Source organism: Tubulanus polymorphus, chromosome 5 (assembly GCF_964204645.1).
Source record: "Tubulanus polymorphus chromosome 5, tnTubPoly1.2, whole genome shotgun sequence".
Taxonomy (NCBI): Eukaryota; Metazoa; Nemertea; class Palaeonemertea; order Tubulaniformes; family Tubulanidae; genus Tubulanus; species Tubulanus polymorphus.
In genome coordinates, this window is record NC_134029.1 from 2722767 (window position 1) to 2748937 (window position 26171).

Genomic DNA, 26171 nt, shown 5'->3' on the forward strand with positions numbered 1-26171 from the left:
CAGTTTGGTGAAAAACAAGTGAATCAAACGAATAAAAACTATACAGATTTATGTGCAGTAGTTTTATTTTTGCAGTAGTTTTATTCATTTGATGCTCATGTATTTCACCTGATGAGGGAGAGAGATACGATCCCGAAAACGTTAGCGTCAATCAAACGGTTTTTACTCATTAGAGGTTTACCCGAACTTTCTACCTTCGATTTATTTTGAATCTTGTTTTATTTTTGTCGTCTGAAAAATTTTGCCGTTTCGCTTTATGTCAAATGTTCGTTCGAGCAATTAAAGAAATGTGTAACTTATATTCGAGAATAAAATGCTTCTGGCTGTTGTTTCCGTGCGTGTGTGTGTGACTTCTCTCCATTTTTATCCGATGTTAAGAAGCTAAAGCTTGGCAAGCCCCGAGTGCCGTGTAATCATCTATAACGTCACACGGAGCGCCAATAAGAGACACAGTTTCTCTAGATCCACTGGTTGTATGTATAGTTACTCACTGGTTCTCGCGACCATCAGCTACACGCGTTGCGACACAGTACACAGTCACCCCCAGTCACCGCGGTGAAACGCTAAACAAACCTACTGCTTCGTGAAAACTTTATCACAGACTGTCGGATAAGAGCTTCACGCAGATACGCACCTGCGTTGTAGTTTTTGTGAATATCCAGGATAACTATCTATATATTCGTTCACGATAAGAAGGTAAGTTTTGAATTCTAGATTTTAAAAGTTTGTTATCGCGAAACTTAAGCCACAATCATACGAGCGTTTTTTTAACCCGGGGAAAATATGGCCCGTGTTAACCGTTCACACCGGCGGTGCCAAATGGGTCCGTGCCTGTTTGAAAAGAGCCAAAGTTGGCTCGACCAAAATGTCGGATCATGCCCGTGCAAAATTGTAAGCAAGTAAATTAATGCCCGTGCAAAATTGTAAGCAAGTAAATTAATCAAAACATTTAGCTACTGGTCACAATAGTGTTTTAATAGGTTTAGCATAATGTTTGTAGCCAATCTAACTAATGCATACATTAGATATTGAAATAATGTCTTTGAATATTTTTGATTATATATATGTGCGGTGAGGTGTTCGTGAAGATATGATATAAGTATCTCGTGATTCTGAATTTACTGTTCAAGCACGTGGTGATTCGACAAATAGTCGCGTGTGTTTGAGCAGGAATCAAATAACGTCACAACTAATCGATGATTCTTCGTATCGAAATCAGATTCTACAGGTCAGCCTCTCTTCCTCGTCTCTCAGGATCACCTGACAACCAGTATTCCCGTCACTTAGTTCCATTAAACTTTTTATGATAGCACGACATCAGCTGTGTTGTTACCCATCGTCTAGCCAGAACCACGTCACGAGATGATTCATCACTGAAGATCCATCCGGTATATATCCCTTTAAAACAAAAAGTAAACATGTTAATGTTTTTGAGACCGAAGCGACTTCTTTAATGCATCGATGCATCGCGAAAAAACCCATTCAAAACGATATGACGTTTTTTCCCCTGAAATTCGCTGATGGTTCTGACAGCCTTTTTCCTTGTAGTTTCTGTGGTTCACTGGGTCTCGGGAAGATTTAATGAAATAGTAACGCATCGTAAAATGTTGAATACCGATAACTCGCGTCGAGCGCAATTCACAGATTCCCGTCAAACGGTTTTATATGGTATCCCTTTTAACGAGTCAGACACATCAATAATTGACGGTCTTCATTCCACCAATTAAACCCGTTCTATTAAACAGAAATTTCTAATCCGTCGCCCGTTAATGATTCAGAAAGTAAGACCCAGGAAGTTGAAAAATATTTTTAATGTGATTTCTATCATCTGCCTCCAGTAATCTTATGGTTTGTATTGCAACTGTGAATACAGGCAAGTGGACAATATTTGAAATATTTCATTGATATAGTAAGCGATTGAAAAATTAATGCGACACGTGTCTTTGTCATTGTGTGCATGCGGAAATATCCCTCAGCATATCAGAGATATCTAAGACAAAATCCATCACAATTCCCTTATACTTTCTTTACACAGAGTGAACGTTAAATTATAGATAAAAGTGATTTTCTGATGACGGAGTCTTTGGTAAGTCTGATAGGATTGTTATTTGACTGTCGCCCGCTACAGATGCGACAGATCAGTTGAAAGCTTTTGATTATCAAATCAAATCCATCCGAGCAATTCATCCGATATACACAAAGCCTTCGATTAATTATTTGGGAGAATCTAAGGCCTCACGTGCGACTAGCTCCGGACACGAAAAAAGAACCGGCAGGAAAATTCTTGTTCTTCACCAAGAGAGATCAATATTCTGGTGATGGAAGAAAATTAGGAAATATAGCCGCAAAGCAGCGATAACGTGTGTTCTGCCTAGTATCATCATACACATTCAAACTGTAAGGAATTATAGAAATTACAGCAACAAAATCGGAGCGTTCAGTGGGTACAAAATCCCGGACTCATCCCGATGAGATAAACCCACTGGACCGGTGACTCACGCGGTGTGTAAAGCTTAGTTCGGTCGGTTGAACTGTTATGCATTTAATGACTCCACCCATGGACATCGAAACCGTATCGGGAACCACTCGTGCTTCATTAGAATACAGCCCCGAGGTATACTTAATTAAAGCAGCATCATCAAAGATATAGTTTTTAATTCATTAGCTCCAAAATCATTTCTTTCCAATCACCAGATTTAGAATCGAATTCATATATGATTCTGTGTAAAGTATGACCAAATATGGTAGGGTATCTATAATCCGTCTGGTTTATATAAGGGTGTAATTGCGTGTATTAGGTTACTCCTGTATTATCTTAACCGCATCAGTTTCTGTTGATATCTAATATCACTGTTCGCATGCGTCTTTTAACCTTTCGATGTCTGTAATATGAAGGTAATTAGGCTTCTTTCTGATGCTGATGATGATATATATTTCAAACTATAATCGCTTCGATTTTACAGTCTGTTCGCCACAACCTAGTCATTATTAAATCATTATACCAGGTATCGTGTGGACTTTGATCTCCGTTGGATGCGTCAGAATTTCTACTAGTTATTGGTGTTTATATTACAGAATTCTAACGACTTCGATCGAATCTTAATTCGTGCAAGTTTTCACGCTCCGTTTACACGAGATCGCGTATAAATGAATGTATGTATTTTCGTTTTTTTTTTCCTCACAAAATAATGAAATGTCAGACAGCGAAGCACGAAAATCGTTACCGGAGAATTTTTTTCACTTCTGGAAAAACGATGTTAATATCGAGGAGCGTGTCCCTGACTGTTGTAAGTTATTTTTGTCGTCTATTTCATTTTTTTCTGGGAGAAAACGAAATTTGATGACTTTTGTGCTAATGAGCGAATCAGGAATATCGGATATTATTTCGATTCACTTGTGACACAAACGAAAAACGATGCTAATTCCGACGCTTTCGTTTTTTTCTTATGACGAGCGAGAAACGCGATAATTTTTGTGTTAATGAGATTTTTTGGTTCGCGCAAAAACATCGGCGATTTATTACGTGTATTCGGCGGCTGTCGTCGGTCGAGGCTTGGTGTAAATAAACAGAAAACTGAATTACTCTTAAAGTGGCCGAAAGCTTTGATGCCGCTGTTTCTGGAATAATGCTTCCTCTCATGAGAATACGGCATTTGGTGCTCGCTTTAGAAATCTACTAACAACTTCAGATAATAAGTCGGCTAACTATCTTCACTTCTTTCTCTCCCGAACGACATTTATCGGCGTAACATCACGCGTCCATTAGGACTACGGTTCCGCTCCCCTCTCTATCGCTTCCCCCCTTATTCTCCTCCCTCTCCCTCTCCTCTTCTCTCCCCGCCCCACTCTCTTTAGGACATCGAGACAGCGCTGTATGGATTTTTCGATTAGCGGTGTCTTGATTCGTCAGAGAAAGCTCATTATTGTTCGGCAACTAAGAAACTTTTCCGTAAATCAACCTTAGTTCTTTTTCTATGAGGACACGCGTAGAATTCTCTTCCCGAAAACCAATTCAGTGAAAAATCTCGGAAAACATCTCTTGACGAGTGTAAAGAAACACTTTTAACTTTTTAACGTTTTAAAAAAAATTTGACGTCAGAAAACACTGAAGTTACGTTTATTCAGTCGGCGACTCTTAATGTAATTTTCTTGGACTTTTCAGTTCTCAATCTATCGGTGAAGTTAGTTCTAACTGTACGTAGAGAAATCAAGCGTTTTTGTCTGTTTATTCTTCGGTGATTTTGGCCCGTAGGAAGCGCTCTATTTGAACGAATTACGGCGGCAATTGAGGTAAACCGTAATCAAATCACACTTTCCCGAGACGCAACGGGCGTTCGTTATTCTGGTCACGTGATCGCGACAACCGGTCTCGACTGACAGCTGACAATTTTACAGTTCATCTTTGATTGTCTGCAGTAGACGAAGCGACACGCTGAATCGAAGATGACGAATCGATGAATTTTGATATCGAATCAGAGTTGAAAATAATTCAAAGTTAGAAACGTGTTGAATTTTAAGTACGTATTATCGTGTATTCTAAAAACCACCGCAGTAGCAAGATTCCCTTTTTTAGAAATATCGTCACGAAAATCAATTTCAAAATTAGATATAATTCACAGTCAGAATTGATTATTAATGAAGTTTCAGAAAAGTTACCGTGGATTGGATTCGAACCCGTGGCCATGATTTTACAAATATCTACCAAAGCCACAGTGGCTGTATAGTCAACGGAATTCTTGTAGTAAACGAATCTAAACGAATGAGCGCTATTGTAATTCATTCTGTGTCACGTGTCATCGGAAACGTAACCTTTTCGATCACTTCAGAAGCGAGAGTCGCGTTATGCAATTCATGCCTTCGTTTCCATGTCCCGACTAATTAAATATGATTAATTAGCAACGAAAACTTCATCAACCAGGTACGCCGACGAACATAATGGATACCGTCAGAAAATTAATTGAACCAATACGTCATATCCGGCGTCATATGAAATATACCGATACAGAATCGATTACTTTCAAATTCCCGGTTTCTATATGATAACCGGTCACTGATTACCAGGGATAGGTCGTCGATTTATATCTAATGAAAATATATACAACTCTCAATATCGCGTCCCTAAAGCGTAATATTTTGTCTTTCTCGCGGTGGCCGTAAATCGAATTGGTTTTACTATCGCGTGTCGAGGTGATATTTTCCTCATTCGATTTTTATACGGTAGTCACGAAGTTACCACGGCTTCGATCGTTCAGACCCGACGATGTTTAACGAATAGAAATACCCAGCTCCTTCCTGCGTCGGTTCTGAAGTGTTTGCGTGTCGCGTTTAGCAAGAAAATTGCGCTGCGCTGCTCACTTGATGATCACCCGGCTACAAGAAGAAAATCTGAGAGAAAAATTCGAACCAGATTTGTTTGAGAATGCGGCATCGCTTTATCCTTATAATTACACATTGTCTGAATGTCAACGAAATCTAGAATGAAGAAGGTTATCATGGAAATATTAGTAAAACATAGCAGATCAATCCGTAATTCACTTAAAAAGTTCTAGCTAACACCGCAAAACAACAGCACCCAGTTCAACAATTGTGAGTTAGGCTTTAAAGCTATGGAACTGCATCACTCACTGAATTGTCACTATAGCTGTAAAATGGAAAACATATCTCTGAGTCGCAGAGTAGCAAATTGTCACTATAACTCTTACGAGTTACCAATGATCCACTTTCATATAATCATTGTCGTCGCTGTAATGAAAAATACCCGTAATAAAATGTTGCACGACTGGCGTTAATTTACATGTGTAGTGCTTAACTTGATGTATTACTGATTAACAGTGCGGTATAAAAGTGATCAGCTCTTATAACAATGAAAGTCCACACATAGAAATAAATCATCTCTGTTCGCTACGTGTCTTCACCGAATTAGGCACCGATGAATTGTTCATTGCAAAAACTTATACACAATCTAACGCATAACAGTTTGTTGTAATTATGTTGATTTATTGAAATAAACCGATGATTCTAAAATCAGCTTTTCTTCATCATTACATCATCACATCAGTATGCTGATCCAATACTGCAGCTCTAACTTCGCCTTAGATTCAAAGGTCCGCGCACCTCATCTTACGGGCGTCGCCGACCTGTGACTAAACTGTGAGATATGAATATAATTAAAACTATTACAATCTTCTATACAATAATGTTTAATTGTGTCTTACGAAATGCTTATTGCGATGGCGTTTATTTGCTTTAGTGTCTCCTATGAATTGAGAAATACGCATGTTTTACTATCTGGCCGAGCAATCCAGTTGACCCATTACTAAAACTTATAGTTCCTCGATCCGTTGACGAAACACTGTGTTTTAACGACGATTTGATAAAGTATTCCTATTAGTAATTCTGAAGATAACTATTCGGATCGGCGAGACGGTGAAGAACTACTAGCTCAATAAAACTTTCGGATTTTACAATAATACTATCGCTGTTTGTACGAGTTCCGTTGATGACAATACGAGAGATTCAAGAAGCCGAGAGAGACCAATATCAAGATTCGCTTTACGGTCTATCCACGGGATATAATACAATTCAGTGCCATTAATACAGCCGCGTCATAGAGAACCAAAAAATCTATCAGTGATTTATAATTACTGCTGGTGTATTGGGCAGTATTGGCAGTAAAGGGTCGACCATCATCATTCATTCATGCTCGGTCAGTGCCGTAACAATGATAAATGAGGTAGGTACCATCGTGACGATATCCTACTCGACAGCACCTGTCAACCTTTATAACATGTAATAAACAGCAAGAACCGTGCTAAAGACGCTTATACGCGGCGGCGGCGGCGGCGGCGGCGGCGGCGGCGGCGGCGGCGGCGGCGGCGGCGGCGGCGGCGGCGGCGGCGGCGGCGGCGACGGGTGCGACCAGAATCGACGGTGAAGGCTTTTATTGAAAACTGTCAGTTTCAATAGATACGCGTAATATAGAAAACGGAAACGGAAGAGTATTTAATTGCCTGATGTTAGAGTAGCTTCTATTGTCATCCGCGAGAACAGCAAAAAATGATTTTCAAGGTTCTATATGTGTATAGTCTTTCTAGTATCAGTAATAGAGAAGAGCCCGTTATTGTATTTTCTACAATCTCTCGAAATGCTAACAATTTCCCCTAAAACAGTTAGGCTTTTAGTGAAAATGTATCGAAACGGCTTCGTGACGAAAATAATCTACATATTCGTTACCTATATAGACGAGGCTCGGAATTGTCACGATGCCGGTAACTATTTGACATTAGATATTTAGAAATCGTTTTACTTGAGGTCGTGAAAAAAATCTTTAAATCGATGGTTTGCGTAAAGAATTTTCCCACTGGCGACGAAAAACATTGAGATTGTCATCTAAGTGGAGCTTAGAAAAGAGAATTAGCGTGTAAATACTGCTAGCTAACGGCTGATCAATATTCACTATTTGCCGAAAGCGAACCTATAATTCAATACTTCTTTAACCTGGGCTTATACTGATCTATCCACTACCAATTAGTCTCGTTAAAAACATCTAATATGAATACCCTTCTCCCGCCTGCTCAAACTACACCTCGATCACGCAATTAATGCGCTACTTTCTTCACTTTCTAGATATTTCTTTCGTGTTTTGTATTCACACGATTTTAACGACTCGCGCGCACGATATTCACCTAAAATATGATAATAAATAATACATGATAAAAGGAAATTCGATTTATGATTTAATTTCTACGTTCAATCACCACGGTATGTGCGGGCAAGAGTCGTAAATCGAGTAGAAATTTGTAATCCTTGCAAAATATGTATAATTTACCTTTCCTGAGACTTGGCTTCGTTGCTGCGTTTTTTTTTCTGAGGAAAGTTGCCATAGAGAAGGATATGCAGTAGGATGGAATCGACAACTAGTCACTGAATATTTGTAACCTGAAATCTTCATATACAGCGAGTTGAATGATGAGTTTTTGATCTCGTGGCGTCTCGTTTTATATTCATTGTATTTTGCGGCCGTAACTCGGCATCTAAAAATAGCGTATCGATAACGAGAATACCACAGACAAATACTGGACAAAAATAGGTAGAAAATGAACGCTAAAAGTGATGACGAACAAGGTATCTAACACAGCAGGATGATAGGCTCAACAAAGTGGTATTGATCTGAAAGCGACGGCGCTTCTCGGGTTCTGACAATAGAATAAATCTCCACAAAATCCAGTTGTCCACAGGAAGACGATTGTTGCGTTCGATTGTATTGATAAGTATCATGAACATTCAAATCACTATAGAAACCTCACACTAAGAATGAAAAAGTGTCATTGAGCTAGTAGTTCGACCATATATCCAGATACACTCGTGCAATCCTCTTCAATTTAGTCATCGAAATATTGAACAAACTACCACGTAGCTCAAAGAGCTTTTCGGACTTTTTCATCCTTGTTTGGGATTTAAAATCATCTCTGCAACACGGACTCAGAGTGTTACGTCACTTCAAATCACAACTTCCAATCGAAAGGTCAGAGAGAATTATCATCATTATCTAATTATTGTATCCGGTGAAGAAACTGCGGGCAGATTTTAAAATGAATTCAATTCAAACACTTGGTGATCGTGAACAGTTGAGGTTAAGAGTTTATTCAGCCGCTGTTATTAAGTGATTAAATCAATTCTCGTACGTATTCAACTGATCTTAATGAGGTTTTCATCTGGTATCGGAAAATGATTTGTTCAAGCAATGAAGAGATCGATAATGCAAGGAAAATCGATAGCTTTTTCTTCAGTGAAATTATTGTTTCTCCTTTTCCGCGGCTGCTGCTGCTGCTGCTGCTGCTGCTGCTGCTGCTGCTGCTGCTGCTGCTGCTGCTGCTGCTGCTGCTGCTGCTGCTGCTGCTGCTGCTGCTGCTGCTGCTGCTGCTGCTGCTGCTGCTGCTGCTGCTGCTGCTGCTGCTGCTGCTGCTGCTGCTGCTGCTGCTGATGCAGTTTGACAACGTCTTAAAGATTCTCTATCGTAAAAAGATAATTGAACACTTCATGTAATAATAATTATAGACTTTATGCAGTTCGATGAATTTCTGTTTTTCGATATTTCGCTTGACTCGTGCTGCGGGCAACTAATTAATGGATTTCACCCTCGGTAGATTTCGACGCTGAGTTTGAAATATTTATATATAAACAAAATGAATTGAATCACTGATGACGGGCATGTCTTGTTTGCAACCGAAGCGTTGATTTGACAAGTAAAATGATATCTTTCGCAACATTTTCCACTCTTATCTTCTGTTTGCTGTGGCATCTTCTTAACACTCTATACGACTCTATACGACCCAAGGCTGTTCAATAAAATTTTAAACAAACAACATCTGAACATCAAAACATCTACACTGGAATTTAATACCAAAATTCCTATCGTATTTCTGCTGTTCTTATATTTCTTTTCAGGAGGAAATTAACTTCAGTGGTTTAAACTTACATTGTACGTGTTGTTCCCACGTTAAAAGATCCTTTTATTTACCGCATTGTCATTCAGATTGATATTATGATTGTTGAGTTTCACTTCAATGTCACACCGACCAAACGCTCTTGTGAAGAAGCTAAACTGCCAGTAGCAAAGCTTTTCCAGTGTTTCTTCGTGGAGATTTTTTGCTATTCTTTTCGAATTTTTTACCTTTAAAATAAATGTAATATGCATCTTTTAAAAGAAGATCCGAGGTTTATTCCGAATTAACTCGAAAAAAGTCGAATTAATTAAGTCGAAAAAAATATATATATGTATATATAAATATATATATATATATATATATATATATATATATATATATATATATATATAATATATATATATATATATATATATATAAATATATATATAAATATATATATATATATATATATATATATATATATATATATATATATATATATATATATATATATATATATATATATATATATATATATATATATATATATATATATATATATATATATATATATATATATATATATATATATATATATATATATATATATATATATATATATATATATATATATTCCTCTCCGAGACAAGGAGGGAAATATGCAACGACTGAAGTTGAATGAGTACGCAAATAGTCGAAACTTCAGCCAAGACACACCCAGAATAATAGACCGACTCGAAAAATATACAAGCAGGTTTTCTAATCGAAGTCTGTTATAAGTACGAGTAACAGGATAGCGAACGTGTGTAGAACATAGTCAAAGTAAGAACGACGGTAATTATGAGTGTAACATCGGTCGAAACATACCGCGCTATAGTTTTATTGGGAAAACGATTTTCACCAAACCGATAAGAAATTGACGTAGAATCTAACGGCGATTGGCAGCGATATGAAAAGATTCTATTTTCTGGAAAGATTGTCAGTAATAAAGAGAACATTATTATTATTAATGAGTAGCTTTTCATGGTTGATCAATCAGCGCGAACCCAAAATATCAATATTCATAAACCAGGTAGAATATATTGTTTTTCAGTCGTTGTCCTTCTTACCTGACAAACTCATGATTGGAAAAATGAATGAATGCTTAACTTAGAATTATCAAAAGCCATTCTTTTATATATAAATTTCAATATCACCGTTTATATCGTTATAAATTTCCAGCTTATGCATTTTGTAAATGATATTTCCCTCCAACCCTTCGTTGGTTTCACGCTGATAAATGAAGAGATACGAGCTGTTTTGTTCATAGAGAAAAAGGAACGAAAGCTTTTTGAAGCTTATTCGATCAGTTATTGATATTGCATCGGAAAAATAACAAAAAAGGACTTCAATTTCATTGATTCAAATCTATATTGAAAAACTGGATCAATGTTTCTTTACTCTCTGTTAGTATTGATTATGTTCGGCCGTTAATATTTGTACGCGAAGAAAAACGGTATTTTTCGCGGCGGAATCGCATACATGAATGAACTGATCTAGTGATCAAATTCATATTCATAAAATAAATGCCGATTAGCTGCAAAACGACTCAACACGTAGCCTCGGGTGTCCCGCCACATCATCTTATTGAATTCCTATTTTGAAATTTACAGAAAAAACAGCGATGAACATGTTACGCGTTCACGAGAGTCGAATTCTTCACGTCTGTTGATTGCTGCTGGTTGAAACTTGGGATCGTCACCCGAAGACAATGAATTTAACGAGAAATCCAACGATTCTTGCTACGTTGATTTCGGCTTTTATTTTGCTCATACATTTTCAAGGTAAGATTTGCTATTTCAACGTCTCAATCAAATAAACAGTTAATATTATCTCTGAGTGTTTATGATTATCAGACTTTATCAAATTATTAGAATTGATCTGATTTTGAGATTTCTGAGTTTTGATACATTAGTATTCTGTATGTAATCCTTATTCAATTTAACTTCTTAGTGAAAATTGTATCTATTCTGCACTTAAAGGTACTTGAAATCGATGACATTTCGCAGCAAACTGGAGTTGGATTCATTCAACTAAAATTCGCTGCAGGGATTAAAACGCTTCTTTCTGAAGTGTGTTCGTGCAGTTAATGGCTTTCGAGTGGTCGAAAGTGAATACGGTCGCGAATTGCCATTTTATCGAAGTTACTAAATTTCAAATAGATTATGAACGCAGATCTCGAGTAAAGAAACTTCACGAGACTAACTTGATGGATGGTCCGCAGGGAGGCTAATTAGATTCCAAACACAATCGTTTTAAGAAAAATCCGAATAACGCTGATGTTTAATGATTTTCAAATAATGATAGAAACCATCTCTTCTCAGAAAATGTTCTCAGTTAACCCTTAAAGATTCCTTGTTGGTATAAAATTAATGAATTTCGTATAAAGATCTTGCTTGTAATGGACCCAGTGATAAGAAAACAATGACGTAAAAAGTGCATTTCAACCAGTCACCACATCTGACTGGTCTAGCGTGCTGCGGCTCAGGGTTTGAGGGCCGGGGTTTTCAACTGCTAATATTTTTGCCTATCAAAGATGCCTGTCTGGTTTCTCTTTTTCGGAGAACTACCATTGAAGATTTTTCCTAGGCTACAAGCCTAAAGCTATTACCTGATATAACCTTATATAACCGGCATATATGATATACTGGTTTATATAATGTGCAAATCATTACCATCGACAGATCTATAATTAAATGGTCTCTAATAAGACAGTAAGTGCATCATCGACGGTCGATTTGCTGTCAGAAAATTACCGTCAAGCCCAAATTAACAAGTATTTGTTCTGGCCAGTGAGGTATTAATGAACAATAATGGACGTTGTGTATACAGGCCAAATTACTGCAGATAGCACACGAGGTCTCTTTCGCCGTATAGAATCGACGAAAATAACAGCAAAACTGTACCGATCTGACCTCTCTTTCAGTATGGAAACTGACCGTGATGGGTTTCTATTTCAAGCTCATAGTTGATATATTCAGGTTTTGCTCAAGGAAACATTTCCCTCCGGCCAGGAATTTTCCAGCTAAAGCGAATTATTTATAGTTTGGGAATAGGACAGAAGTAGAAGGGCGTTTGATGTTTTTTTAACATCTTCTGAGGTTTCAATTTCAAATAGGATTTTTCATACGTTGATCTCCAGATAGCTTTTGATGTGTGACTGTGTGTTTACCTTCCTCAATAACCACAGCTGTTCAGTTTCTGAAACGAAAAACGACATTTTCTATATCAGATTTCTGGACGCAAATTAAGAAAGCGATCGATTCGACAAGATGTGAAACTTTTATGAATATCAATAGGGTGATATTACAGCGAACATATTTCCCAGACCCGGTTCTAAAAGGTTTTGGTTCCAAAGTCTAAATTAGTTTATTTCCAATGATTTAACGCAAGAGTCTCGTTTAAACCGACAATTGTTGAACTGGATCCAGTATTCGAATATTTTGTTATGCCTGGCGGCAGAGCTTGTGAGGAATATCGCATTAATGTAGTCAACGAAAAGTGATATATAAACATCTGGATTTAGTTTCACAATGCTCTGGTTCTGCTTCGACTCTCAAGCGTTTTAAAAATCTCATCGATTTTTTACAGTCAACTTGAACTAAAAATATCGCTAAAAGTATTTTCGAAACTTCCACAATGGTTTCACCTGACAGCTTTATGATGGTTGTTTTTTTTTCAAATAAAATTATATTTGTCACTTTATAACGATATAAAGCTGTCAGAAATCATTTGCGAGTAACGCAATCTCAACTTCATCGGAGATATCGTGTTATTACCGCGTCCCCTTAGTTTCAGCACAATAAACCATTAAAACTGCATCTAAAGTGGCGAAGAGCGCCTCGTAAAACTAGGTTTACCAGGGCCGACGAAATTGAAAATGCGCATCAACAGAAACCATAAAGTAACTCTTAAATCGAGTTGTACCTTTATGAAATAAATATGATATCGCCATTACTGAGACGTGTGGTGAATGAGAAGTTATGACCCGTAATCGAGCATTTAAACATACGTTACTGAGAGTGCATAGTCAGTGTCATTAGAGAAAGACCATATAAGTCAATTATCGCGGACCGGGAGACATGCGAGTGGAAAGGACGTGTCATGTTTAGATAACACGTAAAACGATCAGCATTCGCGTAAATATATACGTGAACCAGTTTCTCGAAGCTAGGAATAGAGGTTTTTTTTATGATTGAAACTTGGGTCTGTGCAACCCCGAAAGAAAACATCCAATTGCCTCATTTTGGCGCTAGCGCGGTTGTTACATTAAATACACACGCGCAGAAAATCTATATTTATCGAGATTCATTCTAAACAAATTGAACTAATTGCTTATTTTCCTCTGAGAATAAACTGGGACGTTTTCATTTTCGTTAAAATAACGCCAACCGACTGGGAATAAGTGAATATCGTCGTGGTTGCTTACTGTACTGATATTGCCTTTTACAGTCGCTTATCATTCTTTGGTCAGACTATGTAAACCAGAGTTCCCCTAGAGCGTGGATCTCTTTCAAAAATACACACTAGCCAGAGTTCCCCGGAGCCGACGTCTCGTTCAAACCCGATGTGTGTAATCTGATTTTGTTCGGTTCGTACCTCGGAGGAGCTACTAGAATTTTCCGATAATCAGATGAAATAGTCTTGTCTCGTGGCAGTCATAATAATCTTATACTATTTGTGATGTTACCGTTTAGAATATATACCTTTGAGAAAGTAGGGTAGTCTCCTCACGATGAGTGGATATGTCTAGCTTGGGTCACGCTAAAATGGGAGATGATGTACACGGCACCTTTTAGGTTGGACTAGCTTTTTTGAATTCTCTTTTTCGTGTGTGTATTTACAGATGGCATCCAGGTACATAGTTGTCGGTTAGTATTTGACTCTAGATGCAAACATTGAATATGAATTAATGTTAACTTTTAGATTCATAGTCGACTGTGGAACTGAGTTATCGTATTTACATCAATTCAAGTCTTTCGCATTCTCCTCCAAAATATTCACGGATGCGCCATATTAAAAAATCTTTACGCATATGCTTTCATAGGCATATGCTGCAAAATGTTGATGGGTGCGTACGCGATTTCAAGCGATATATCACTTAAAGAAAATCATCCAGGCCTCGTAAATCGAAGGCAAATTTTCAATAAAGCCGTCGGCGTTTTCATTTCTAAAACGTTCCTGGACAAAGTGTAAACGATTCTTATTTCAATAACAATTCAACCCAAGCTACAGGCGACGCGAACTTTACTCTATTTCTGCTTGTTTATATCAAAGATAAATTCGAAAGACAACGGCTCTAAACAAGCAGGGAAACATGAACACCTGTTTTTAAGAAGATGTCGCAGGGGAGAGCAGCGTCACTCGGAGCCGTCCGGGCATAATCCAGTTTTCTTTGCTGATGATCGAGCTCATCAATTCTATCGCAAAAATCACTGGCATTTCTGTGTTCACGGTTTAGCTGCCGGTGCACTAGACCCAGAGGAAATCAACGGTAACTTATTCAACGGCAGGTAAAATGCGCGCACAAGGTGAACGCGAACATGAATAAACCATCGGCCATCCTTCTAGTCATCTAACTCTAACCGTCTTCTTCCATTAAATCTACTCACAAAAACAATACGCTTACATATATATTCACACACAAGTTGTGGGATGGATAAACCTGGTATATTGGTTCAGTTCACGCTAAGGGCAATGTTTGTCGATTGTGCTCGGTAAGGAAGAGAGAAGGGGGGATGATGACCAATCACTTGTTGATAGCGGTGTGGGCGCTGATAACGGTGAAATCAGAATGAAATCTCACTCTGTATTTGTGAATGGAAACTGTGTATGTTGTATGATATTGGCCCATACAGGGTGATTCTCGGAATTTGGTCCGAATTATTTCGATGAGCAGGGGCGGGGAATAATGTCCCGCTGTTCCGTCGCGTTAACGGCAGTGTTGTTGCTACGGATGTGGACGCTTTTTTGTGCCAATGTCAAAATTACCACGAGTTCATTTCGCCTGTGTTATAGCAAACCAATAGAAACATCTTCACACGACAAAACGTAAACTTAATTTGGTTTCGATTGCAATTTATGCCGGCGCATCTAAACACAGTGTGTCGCTGGTCTGCCGCCGTAGAAAATCAGATTTAACTCGGGACGCGAATCACAGCTCGATGAGTTCTTCTCGTTCGCTAGTTTTACTCACTGAGACGTAATGTCGTTTTTAAATGCAGCATAACGAAGAAGAGATGACTGTGGAATTGGAGCGAAAAGTATCAGAATTGGTACGGTTTTTTCCGGTAGTCTTTGTATCAAACTATAGTTATATATATTATATATGCGCGAACAGATAACACAATCGTATCATAAAAATAGTTGCACGTCGTTTCCAAATATCTGGTCGGATGTATTCATGAATAATAGATAGAAGGACGAATCAGGCATTAACAGAAATGGTTTTGATGATTCGTATTAAGGTATAGAAATTGCGGGTGTAATACAGAAAATATTCAGGGATGATTTTGCCTCTTAACAATAAATATGGACTATTATTAACGACAAAAAACCTAGTGATTGGTCATGCCTAAGACGTCGCTTGGCAGTCGTGATGATGGGTATACACAACATTTACTGTCGATGTAAACACTAGCGAAAAATAAAGCTGAATTTTCTGAAATATTGAGTTTATTTCAGCCTTTTTTTTAAATTGCTAACATTTTTACTGATCGATGTGCACACTTTTTGTATCCGCTTTCACTATAGAAGAATCGTTACGATATTGTTTGGTGGTTCATTTCGAAGTATCAAAAGAAATTTGATTCCGAGGAGCATCCGATGGAGCGCGTGCAGGGGGCAAATAGAAACTACGTGTATCAATTTACTACTAAAGGCGAGGTATTTAGCTATTATGTTATATTCTTACTAGTATAACTCGCCACGTCATCGGGGTTATAGGAAATCGAATCTTGATCGTGACATCGTGGCCATTTTCTGTCTCAAATGATATACATATACGTCAGTATATTTTTTACAGAAGCCCCGGGTGATATTTTTTTTACTGATCGACCCCTTTTTTCTCGGTTTTCGATAGTTAACCCGTTGCAGCGGTTGTTACTGTTTGGTTTCGGTGCTAGATGGGTTAAAGTCGAATCACGACAATCCAGACGAGAACAGTCACAAATCTGCAAAGATACGTCATACGGCATCATCATCATTAAGACGTAATCTTATTTCTAAATAGAATTATATCAGATACAAAACACGTCATTAAGATACAAGATAAATCGGAGGCAAAAAAACTTGGACAATGTGAAAGAAATGATCTGTAAAGGTAAATTACTCATCAATTCAACAATAAGCAGATAAAACTAACTTGGCGCCTTGGAAAATAACGTATATATTGGTTAATATCATCGACAATGGATAACATAAATCATGCAATATAAGGGATCAGATTTTGGATTTGAATATAATTATAATTATTGAAATTTATCAAAAGTGATATAAGAGTTATTTATATAAGATATTTAGTTACAAAATAAACGCTTAAAATCATAATTGTGATCGTCATTTTGAAACGCCAATATTGATGACGTAATGCACATCGACTCGTACAGCGCCCCTTAAATAACGCCTACTGTGTATCGATGTATATAAACGTTATTGTGACGGTTTTTACGGGGTCAAAAATGCAAGGCGTATATCATCGAAATCAATTTTAAAGAGGGAATCATAGATTGAAAGTAGTCATTCCGGAAGAGGGGATGGACCCCGGTCGGTTGACTGGCTCCAGTAGAATGGAGTCACGTGCACCCCTGGCACTCGTCAACTCATAAAAACCGCTTTTTACTGACTGACTGATCGTAAATCACTCGTATCTCTCGAGTTAAAACGACGACTGTTTTGAATCAGTCATAATTTCGTTCGATGTTCTCTCTTCGAAATTACCTGTAATGTTGAATCATAAATGGATTTTTCGTTATTCTAAGGATTCAGCAATCAATGAAACCTGGCAATAAATACAAACAACATTTCACTGGTGCCTGCGTTTATTCACATTTAAATCAATCTAAAACAAGATCCAATCATTTATTGGTTTACGGTTTCGTTACATTCACCCGTGACCTTGAACTTTACTAGATATATTGGTGACGTAATATATTACCGAAAATTTGGAGATCTTAATAAAAAATTTTTAACATTTGAAACTATCTTTTCATTTCTCGTGCTTCAAATTTCGGGCTTTTTCATTGTGAGTTTCACACTCTAGCCCTTATTGTTGAGACATTGCAAATCATCATTCGATATTACTTTTTTTAAAATTATCTTTTGAAGCTCTTTTTGTTGGTTTTTTTTTCAAAATTTCTATAATTCAAAAAGTTCTGGCATGGCCCTGATGGGTGAAGTGCCCCTTGAGCGAAACCGCACGAAATCGAATTAAATGAACAATAATTGATCTATGATTGAGTCTTTATGGGGGAAGGGTTCGATCAATTTAGGTGTGGCTAGCAACGCCAGAAAAATATCAGATGTCGGTTGAATATGTTATCGATAGGTTCAACGCATGTATCAATGATTTTATCAAAATTTCCATTTTCGTTTATCATTATTCAACTACTCTTTTTAATTTTCTATTTTTTGCTATCGTTCTTTAAGTAATATTTCATGTCTATAAAATTCACCTCGTACGATTTGAATACAAAAAGATTCGTACGTCAGGTGTGAAGACAATTTCGAAACATATAGGTGTGGCATGTTGGTCCGATCGAACTAGTCAGTAGTACCAGAGGTGAACTATAATTACCGAATTACAGTAACTTTCCAGTTATAGATCCAACGAGAAAAAAGTGTAAGAGAATCAAGTTATTCAATCATCGCTAATAGAATGATTGTTTTTATTAGCGGGTAGACCTCATCGGTTCTTCGTTAGAATTCTGTTTGAATTCTCGTGACCTTCACCCCCCACGAACGGTTAATCACAATCGAATTTGGAACCTGATGAAGTTGCTCGCTGCCGACGGCGTAACATGTAAATTAAATGAATTCTTGTCTCTGTCGTCGTCGTCGTTTCGTGTTTGCGGTTATATATGTAAGAATGACAAAAATTGGCTGTTGGCAGATCGATCTCAGTACGAATGTTGTAATATTGTTTACACTCAGTCAGACCCGACTGAGCTTACAAAAATCTCTTCATAGATTTCCTATGATTTCCGTGTCTTTACGTAATTCTGCCGCTCATTTTTAACACAACTTGAGGATATTTTGTTTAACCGCAACAACGTAAAACCTGAAATAACAACCCGAAGTTGCATGATGTTTTGAGTAAGTGAATGTGCAGCCTTCCCTTTGCCGTTCTTTTTCGCTGCGACTCTGAAACGATATACAGCACGTATTTTTACATTACTGGAAAGACACGAAAAAGTGTGCACCAGTAACACGACACCGGGTTGCGGCCGTGATATTTAGAACGATTTCTATCAGTGAAGTACAGAGGGTATTATCAGATTCGACGGTGTCTGGTTTGTCTGCAGATTGACAATGAAATCAGAGACAGAATTGAGAGATAATCACACGTTATTTCCTGTGATACCTACTTTCACGACAGACCATTAACGGCGAGTGTTTTAGCCACTAGCGTTAGACACAGATCTCCGAGCATCTCAATGACAGACAACTCTTCATTAACACACCCTCTCAGGCTGATAAAGGTCGTAATTTTGTCCGATCATTCAAATTCGGTGTTATATCTTCTAAGAACCTATATCATAATATATAGTAGACACTGACCGTATTTCAGAAGTCATTTCGATGTGTTTGTTTGTAAACGATTACTCATTTGGTATTCCTGTGGTTATTGAGTTACTGGCAGTAAAACTGGTAGCTTTTCAAGTCGAACCCGGTCGTGTGTGCTGAATATATTGACCAAAAATCTATGTACATAGTGGACCACTTATTGTGTAACTGTCACAAACACTGAACATATGATACGAATTCGAATCTGTTCCGCTGCCAAAACTACGGTATCTGAAATTATCATCAGTTACAGATACACGAAACCTATGTAGCTTTTGAGGTGAAGGGAACAATTTCAGAAAGTAAATCTAAGCTTTGAGTAATAAACCCTCTGGGTATCTAAAACCACCATCAGTTACAAACGTATCTTCAAAGCCTCGTATCATGTAAATTACTGAATACACGCAGGCGAAATACGGTTGAGAAATTTCGAGAGAAATTTTGATTACAGACAAGGTCGGTGGAGTAATATCGATTAGTATTGTGTAATTCAGAATATCTACTGGACATTCTATAATTAGAATTAGAATAATCTTTCATTTCTATCGACTGATTATTTTTATTTCTGTATCGGAAAGAATTGTCTAGAAAGAGTTGGGGTTTTCAAATATAATCATTATTTGTGAATGCATTTCACGTTTTTATCTTTGTTATATTAGAATTCGATGAAATAATTTTCACCACGGAGCCATAGCTTCGACTATTTCAAAAGCGGAAATGCTGGACCCAGTTCCACAGTTCTGAGTAAGAGTTAACTCTGAGTTAAAGTTAGTTCATTTTCAATGAGTTAACTCAGGGTCAAATCTTAACTCGCAACTGTGGAACTGGACCCTCGACAATGTTAAAACTATAAAGCAAATTTGCCCAGGGAGGCATTCATTGAAATGTAATTTTGAGATCAGGAATCTATGATGAAGTGGTTTCTAGCAAACCAGAAAACTATTTAGATAATATTAGTTCTGAACAAATTTGAAGCTTGAATATTTCTCAACAAGATAATGGGGTTACAATCTTTAGATCGGATATATACCCGATATGAAACAGCTAATATAATCGCGATGTTTTTACGTTGATATAATCTGACTCCTCGTCGGGTTTGTTTTTACTAAGCCCAGCGACCGCGACGCAGGGAAACATGTATTTCCCTCGACGCAGGGAAACACGTATTTCCATGCTTTAGAGTTTGGCATCTACAAATATATGAACTGAATTCGTTTTTCACTTTATTTTAGGTAGCGATGGCCAATGCGCATTTCCACAATTTGCTCAGAATAAACGTAAAGATGACCGGTGGGTGACAAAAAGAGAATACTACATAAACAGCGGCGATTACTGGAAGGAACAGACGACAGTTCTAGTAAACAAAAACATTTTAACCTATCATATTCACGAGAGACCGTGCGTAGAACAAGTGGAAGCTTGTTACAAAGTGTTTCATCTTTATAATCGGACTTGTATCAAAGATTTTGGAAAGTATAAATTTCTGGTGGAGCATTCCGCGCCTGGGCGGTAAGTAAAACCAACGACGGCGTTCTATATCGAGGAAATGCAACCCGAATCCATTGGGCCATGATTTTCGCGTGAATGTCACTTAATTCCGCTGGTTTTTATACGAGTAGTTTCCTGCAGCGTCAAGAGCTAGGAAATCACTGGCTGTAGACTGGCTGAAAAGCAGCCCTTAAAGTATATCATTACTTACTGTGACCAAATCATATTTTCATTTTGGTACAGTCTCCACATTGCGAACTACTTGTACCATAATTTTCGCTTCGCACCAAACGCACCAAAACACACTGACCTGAACGAAAATTGGTTTAGAAAACCATAAGCACTTTTACGGACCATCTTTCAATTATGCGAGATCCGTTTGGAAGGTATAAATAGAATTGAAGAGATTAGCGTTTAACATGCCGCTGACTAGAGGCCAAAACCATCGAGTAAAACCGGAAATTAATTAGCGTACATATAATTGGCCTCTGGCTGCTGCTGTCGTTGCTGCTGCTGCTGCTGCTGCTGCTGCTACTGTCGTTGTCGCGCCGGAGATGTTTTGAAAAATCTCCTCATCAGCTAATCGATTCACAGCTATCAGATTCATATATTCGATCTATCTTCATTCACATTATCTACAGTTAGATATCAAACGCTTTTAACAAGTCTGATAAAAACAACTGGATCTTCTTCGACAGATCGAGTTTAAAAGTCGTATTTGACTTTGAGGAGTTGAATATTCGCAAATAATCTAGCTCTATCCCTTTGCTCACAACTGTGCAAATATATCGACAATTGAAGATTTGAATTGATCACCAACCAGCAATATTGATGACGCACTGCACATCCACTCACAAAGTATCCTAAATACAATTAAAATTCATTAAATCATTTAAAAAGAAATTAAAAATCATTAGATAATAGATTAGATTAGAAAATAATGAGTTACGAAACAATAACAAAACAAACGCCAGTTTTCATGATTATAATTGTTATGTTGAAACGCAAATATTGATGACGTAGTGCTCACACACATCCCTTAAATAACTCAAAGTATCTATCAATATATACAACTGTTTTTATGACGGTTTTCACGGCGTCAAAAAATTATTTTCATCTAAACCCTGCTATAGATACCGTAGTTGCCAATATTATCACGGTACGTATATACACAGGTTCGGCACAGACGCGCTGTAATCAAATGAACATCTAGTGTCATAAACTATAATGATTATTATATCTGATTACCGAGTCCGACTACTAATGACATATCACAGTAATTATTAGTAATGCGAAGGGATAACACAGAGAGCGGTCAGGCGAGAGGAATACCACATCCCAGGTTCTTTCGTTTATTGCATCATAACATGAAAAACAATCGTCAGGTCTTCAGAGGTCGTACATGTGACGTCATCGTTCATTTGACCACCAGGGTCCAGTTCCACAGTTCGGGGTTAAGATTTGACCCTGAGTTAACTCATTGAAAATGAACTAATTTTAACTCAGAGTTAACTCTAACTCACAACTGTGGAACTGGGTCCAGAGCTGTTGTGACTTGTCTAAACCCAGGAACAAAGCATATAAATGTAGATTTTGAAAGTTTGCGGAACCGTTCTGCAAATCATTTTTGCATCTGTGTTGAAATCGACCGCAAACACGGCGTTGTATCATGTCTAAAGCACGTGACTGGTGCGGCCTTGAAATACGTAATATCGCTAATGGGTATTTTACCTTTTTTTTCAAAAATAAGCATGATAAGCAAATAAGAAATTTTTCTACAAAGGAACCAGATTATTGAAAGTAGCTATCGTTACTTTATGACAATTGTGTAACAAAGATTTCTAACGGCCATCCCGGATGGGCTAGGTGCAAAGCCAAACCCTGACTGATGTTCATATTAACATCACACTGAAAATTATCATTTGTGATCAATTGTATTCATAGATCAACCTACGCAAAATGTTTCATATCAGGAAATATTAATGTTGATAACAATACGTAATCGTATCCACGATGATAATCCCAATGACTTTTCTTTTATCATTGTCTGGTCTGTCTTAAAGTACAGGTCGTCGACTTGTTGATAACATCATGTTGCTGTAAGGTGTATTTTTAGAAGATATCTGATATGACGCGTTCATTAGATTAAAGAAAGGCGCGTATTCAATCTTATTTCGTTGATGAAAAAATGATAACCTATCCATTCATTCGATGGTTAATAATTAATCCAGATTGATAAAAATATTTCTATAGGAGTCTCGTCTAACGGGGACTAATTACTTCTTTTGCCTCGGTCGCGTTCATTGTACCGGTTATGTTGCTTCGCAGGATCAAATATCGGGTGAACTGGAACCAGTGATTGTGTGTCCCGCATTGAATAAAGGAAAGCGAATAAACTGCAGCCGCAGCAGCAGCAGCAGCAGTAGTTGATGATGAGAATGAGAAGGAGGAATCGTTTACCCACCGCAGCATCTCTATCCTGAATACAACATCAATCAACATCAATCTAAATAATGCATCCGAAAATAAAAAAGCTAGCAGCAACAAGTCACAAGATCCACCCAGGTTATAAATCAGATCGTCTGCGAGTCTCTCATGTGTATATGTGAAAAAAATACCACACCTCAACAACGCGCTAATAACGTTCTCTCAGTTGACATATCGGAAAACTGTAGCTTTGTTGCGTCGGTTTTTTATTCTAATGGATCCCGAGTTCGGCGACCAGTTATGCCAGTTCAAGTGACGAGACGATGCGAGAACTTGTCGGCCACTTCAGAATCGCGGTTTCGGACGAGAGCAATGATTTTGGTCGAATTGAATAGGTTCGATGTCTGACATATTGGAATGGTGTAATGTGCAATTTTGAGCAGAGCAACAACTTTAATAGTCGTGAATATCCTCTTGATAATAGAATTAGAAACATCCGCTTCAATGTCATTATCATGTCCAAGCACCCGGTTTCGAGACTCAACTATTCAAGTTCTTGTCTTTAAGAAGAAACATCATCGAAGCAAGCCGAGGAATCCTGACAGGTTGGCCATTTGTTGAGAAAGGCATCGGGGCTTGGAGATTATATGGATGATTGTGGTTATATTGATATTACAATAAGATACAGCAGCTATTTAGCCATCGAGGCGTGAACGCCAACATCAAATCGTTGAAAAGTGGTTTCATCACCGTGTGAATCACAGAACAAAGTATAATCAGTATGAAAGTGATAGTCATTGATTCTAATCCGGCGGTAAATCAAGCCGAAACACTTCACATTGACGACAATCAATCGCTACTCGTTCTCAAGTCGAACAGCCGATATTCCCACACTGAATCCGGCAAACTCCCGTAACTCCTCTCTCCCGGTTCTTAAGCTGTTAAGAGATTTTCGATAAACGCTCGAAACATCCCGAACGCTTAATGAATCGATAGGCAATCACGAGACCTCGGTGACGTGCGTCCGTTTCGATTTATATATATATGTATATAGACATGTCTTTCAGGCGTTGATTTCATTTTGCTTTTATTATACACCACACGCATAACTCACACAGGAGACAAATCGATCGGAAGCGAAGTGTCCAGACGTTGACTGCTATCCGTACACTGCATTCACCCCTGAGGTTAGAACCCTACTCAACCCGGGGGTCGCTTTAATGAATGCGATATCAATGACGATTAACCTCGGGATATGCGTATAACTGAATGTAAGAAGCGCCGGGTTAAAAGCGTCTCATCATCGGATGAAAGTTGATTCCTATCGTCACTGATTGAAAAACCATGAGAAGAAAGTCTTTCAACGTGGAATGACTCCGCAGACGGAAGGCTGAATTAGGCCGACTTTTGTCGATTTCATCATATAAACATGTGAAAGAAAAGCTGCCGAGTTTGGGCGATCGGAATGACTCAATCGGTGTAGTTTAGGATGTATAATAAATCGGTTCTTGTCGGTGCTAATTTAGTAGGGGTGGTGTGGGTTGCATTGCGTACGGTTTGAACTTGTGAATGGCTTCATTTCCGATAGGATGTAATCAGTTACAATAAATCTGTCAATTTAAGCTCGAGCGCAAATAGTCTCACTCGCCACCCCCTACACAACTCGTCTCTTCCCCTCTGTTTCAGTGTTGGCTTAATTCACATTTCACCCACGGATATCGCATCAGTCGCCCGGCTACTTAATGCAACTATTTCGGAAAGATTTATGTGTTGTGGTGGTCCTGGTCAGCATCTAAAACAATGATCGCTATCGTAATACCGAGACGATGCCTGCCACTATCAAAGTACTTTAAACCAAATGTGGTTACTTCTCAGCGAAGAGTACACGTTTTAGTAGCTTTCTGGGCTTTTTCGATGGGTTCGTGGAAATCAAGAAAAGCCACAGGCTGTTTCCGCACACCATGAAACACTACAACTCGTAGTTCGGTCTAATTAAATATTCTCCGTTTGGGAAACTTCCAACCGCGCGATGATAGCGCAGTTGGGTGCAAACTTTATTGAATTAAGATATTTTTTCAGCGATCAATTAAACATAGCCTGAAATGTGTGAATGGAATTTAGCCAGACCATTAGAACTATTATTCAAACAAACATGGCGCTTTTCTCCCCCTGAGTATTGGTATTATTAGATCAATCCTTATGTATTTATCACTTTTTAAAGTGCCTTGTCTATCATGTCTATCTATTATACATACGATTGTCGTAGATGTTTTCTGCCTCAGGGATGTTGGCATTAGTTTACCCATTGAAGTCGGTTCGCATTCGCTACTGCGTCTAGTCAAAATAGTTCTTGCCGAATAGTTCAGCGACTTTGATGCCTGAAATACTCGAAAGTAAAAGTAAAACAAGCATTTCATTTTATCAGCTAAAATATTTCACTATCAGCAGCTTTTAGCTATGGCATCGGGCCATGCTATTTCATACGGAAATAGATATACATAACAGAAACTATATTTATAGTTAAGTGCTTATATTAGTATGTCATTTCGTTATTTACCATTGGCCATTTTTTCACTTAGGTTAAGAAAATATATGTGTATACAGCTAATAATACGGGGTCAGAATGTTATCCAAGTTAAAGAATGTGAGTATATTTCGTGAATTTATTTATATACAAAATTTTCATTCATTTATTTCTTCTAAAAATGTCATGTTACCCGCATTGATTGCTTCGCGAAATAGAGAGTTATTAGTTATAATTTCTTTTTTTCATAGCGATGCACAGTAAAGAGTTACACGACTCACTGTGTCACAGAGATAAGCTGCGGAAAATTGACTGGCCCTGGTTGGGTAGGTTTCTTTCAGTCTGTCTGTGTCTCTATATCGCTCGGTTCCTGGTTTCCACTAGAAGTATAGATTCGTGTGCAACTCCAAATCAGAAAAAAATCGTGCAAAATACTCATAGCTGGAATCATACTGACCATGAATGTATTTGTTAATTTCACA

General features: G+C 37.9%; 1 long non-coding RNA gene across 1 annotated transcript; it reads left to right on the plus strand.

Annotated features, from left to right (window-relative positions):
- Nucleotides 1-567: 567 nt before the first annotated feature.
- LOC141906484 (uncharacterized) lies at nucleotides 568-20579 on the plus strand. The gene is made up of 3 exons (XR_012619345.1): nucleotides 568-696; nucleotides 11081-11251; nucleotides 20483-20579. It is a non-coding gene; the product is annotated as an uncharacterized LOC141906484 (long non-coding RNA).
- Nucleotides 20580-26171: the final 5592 nt, after the last annotated feature.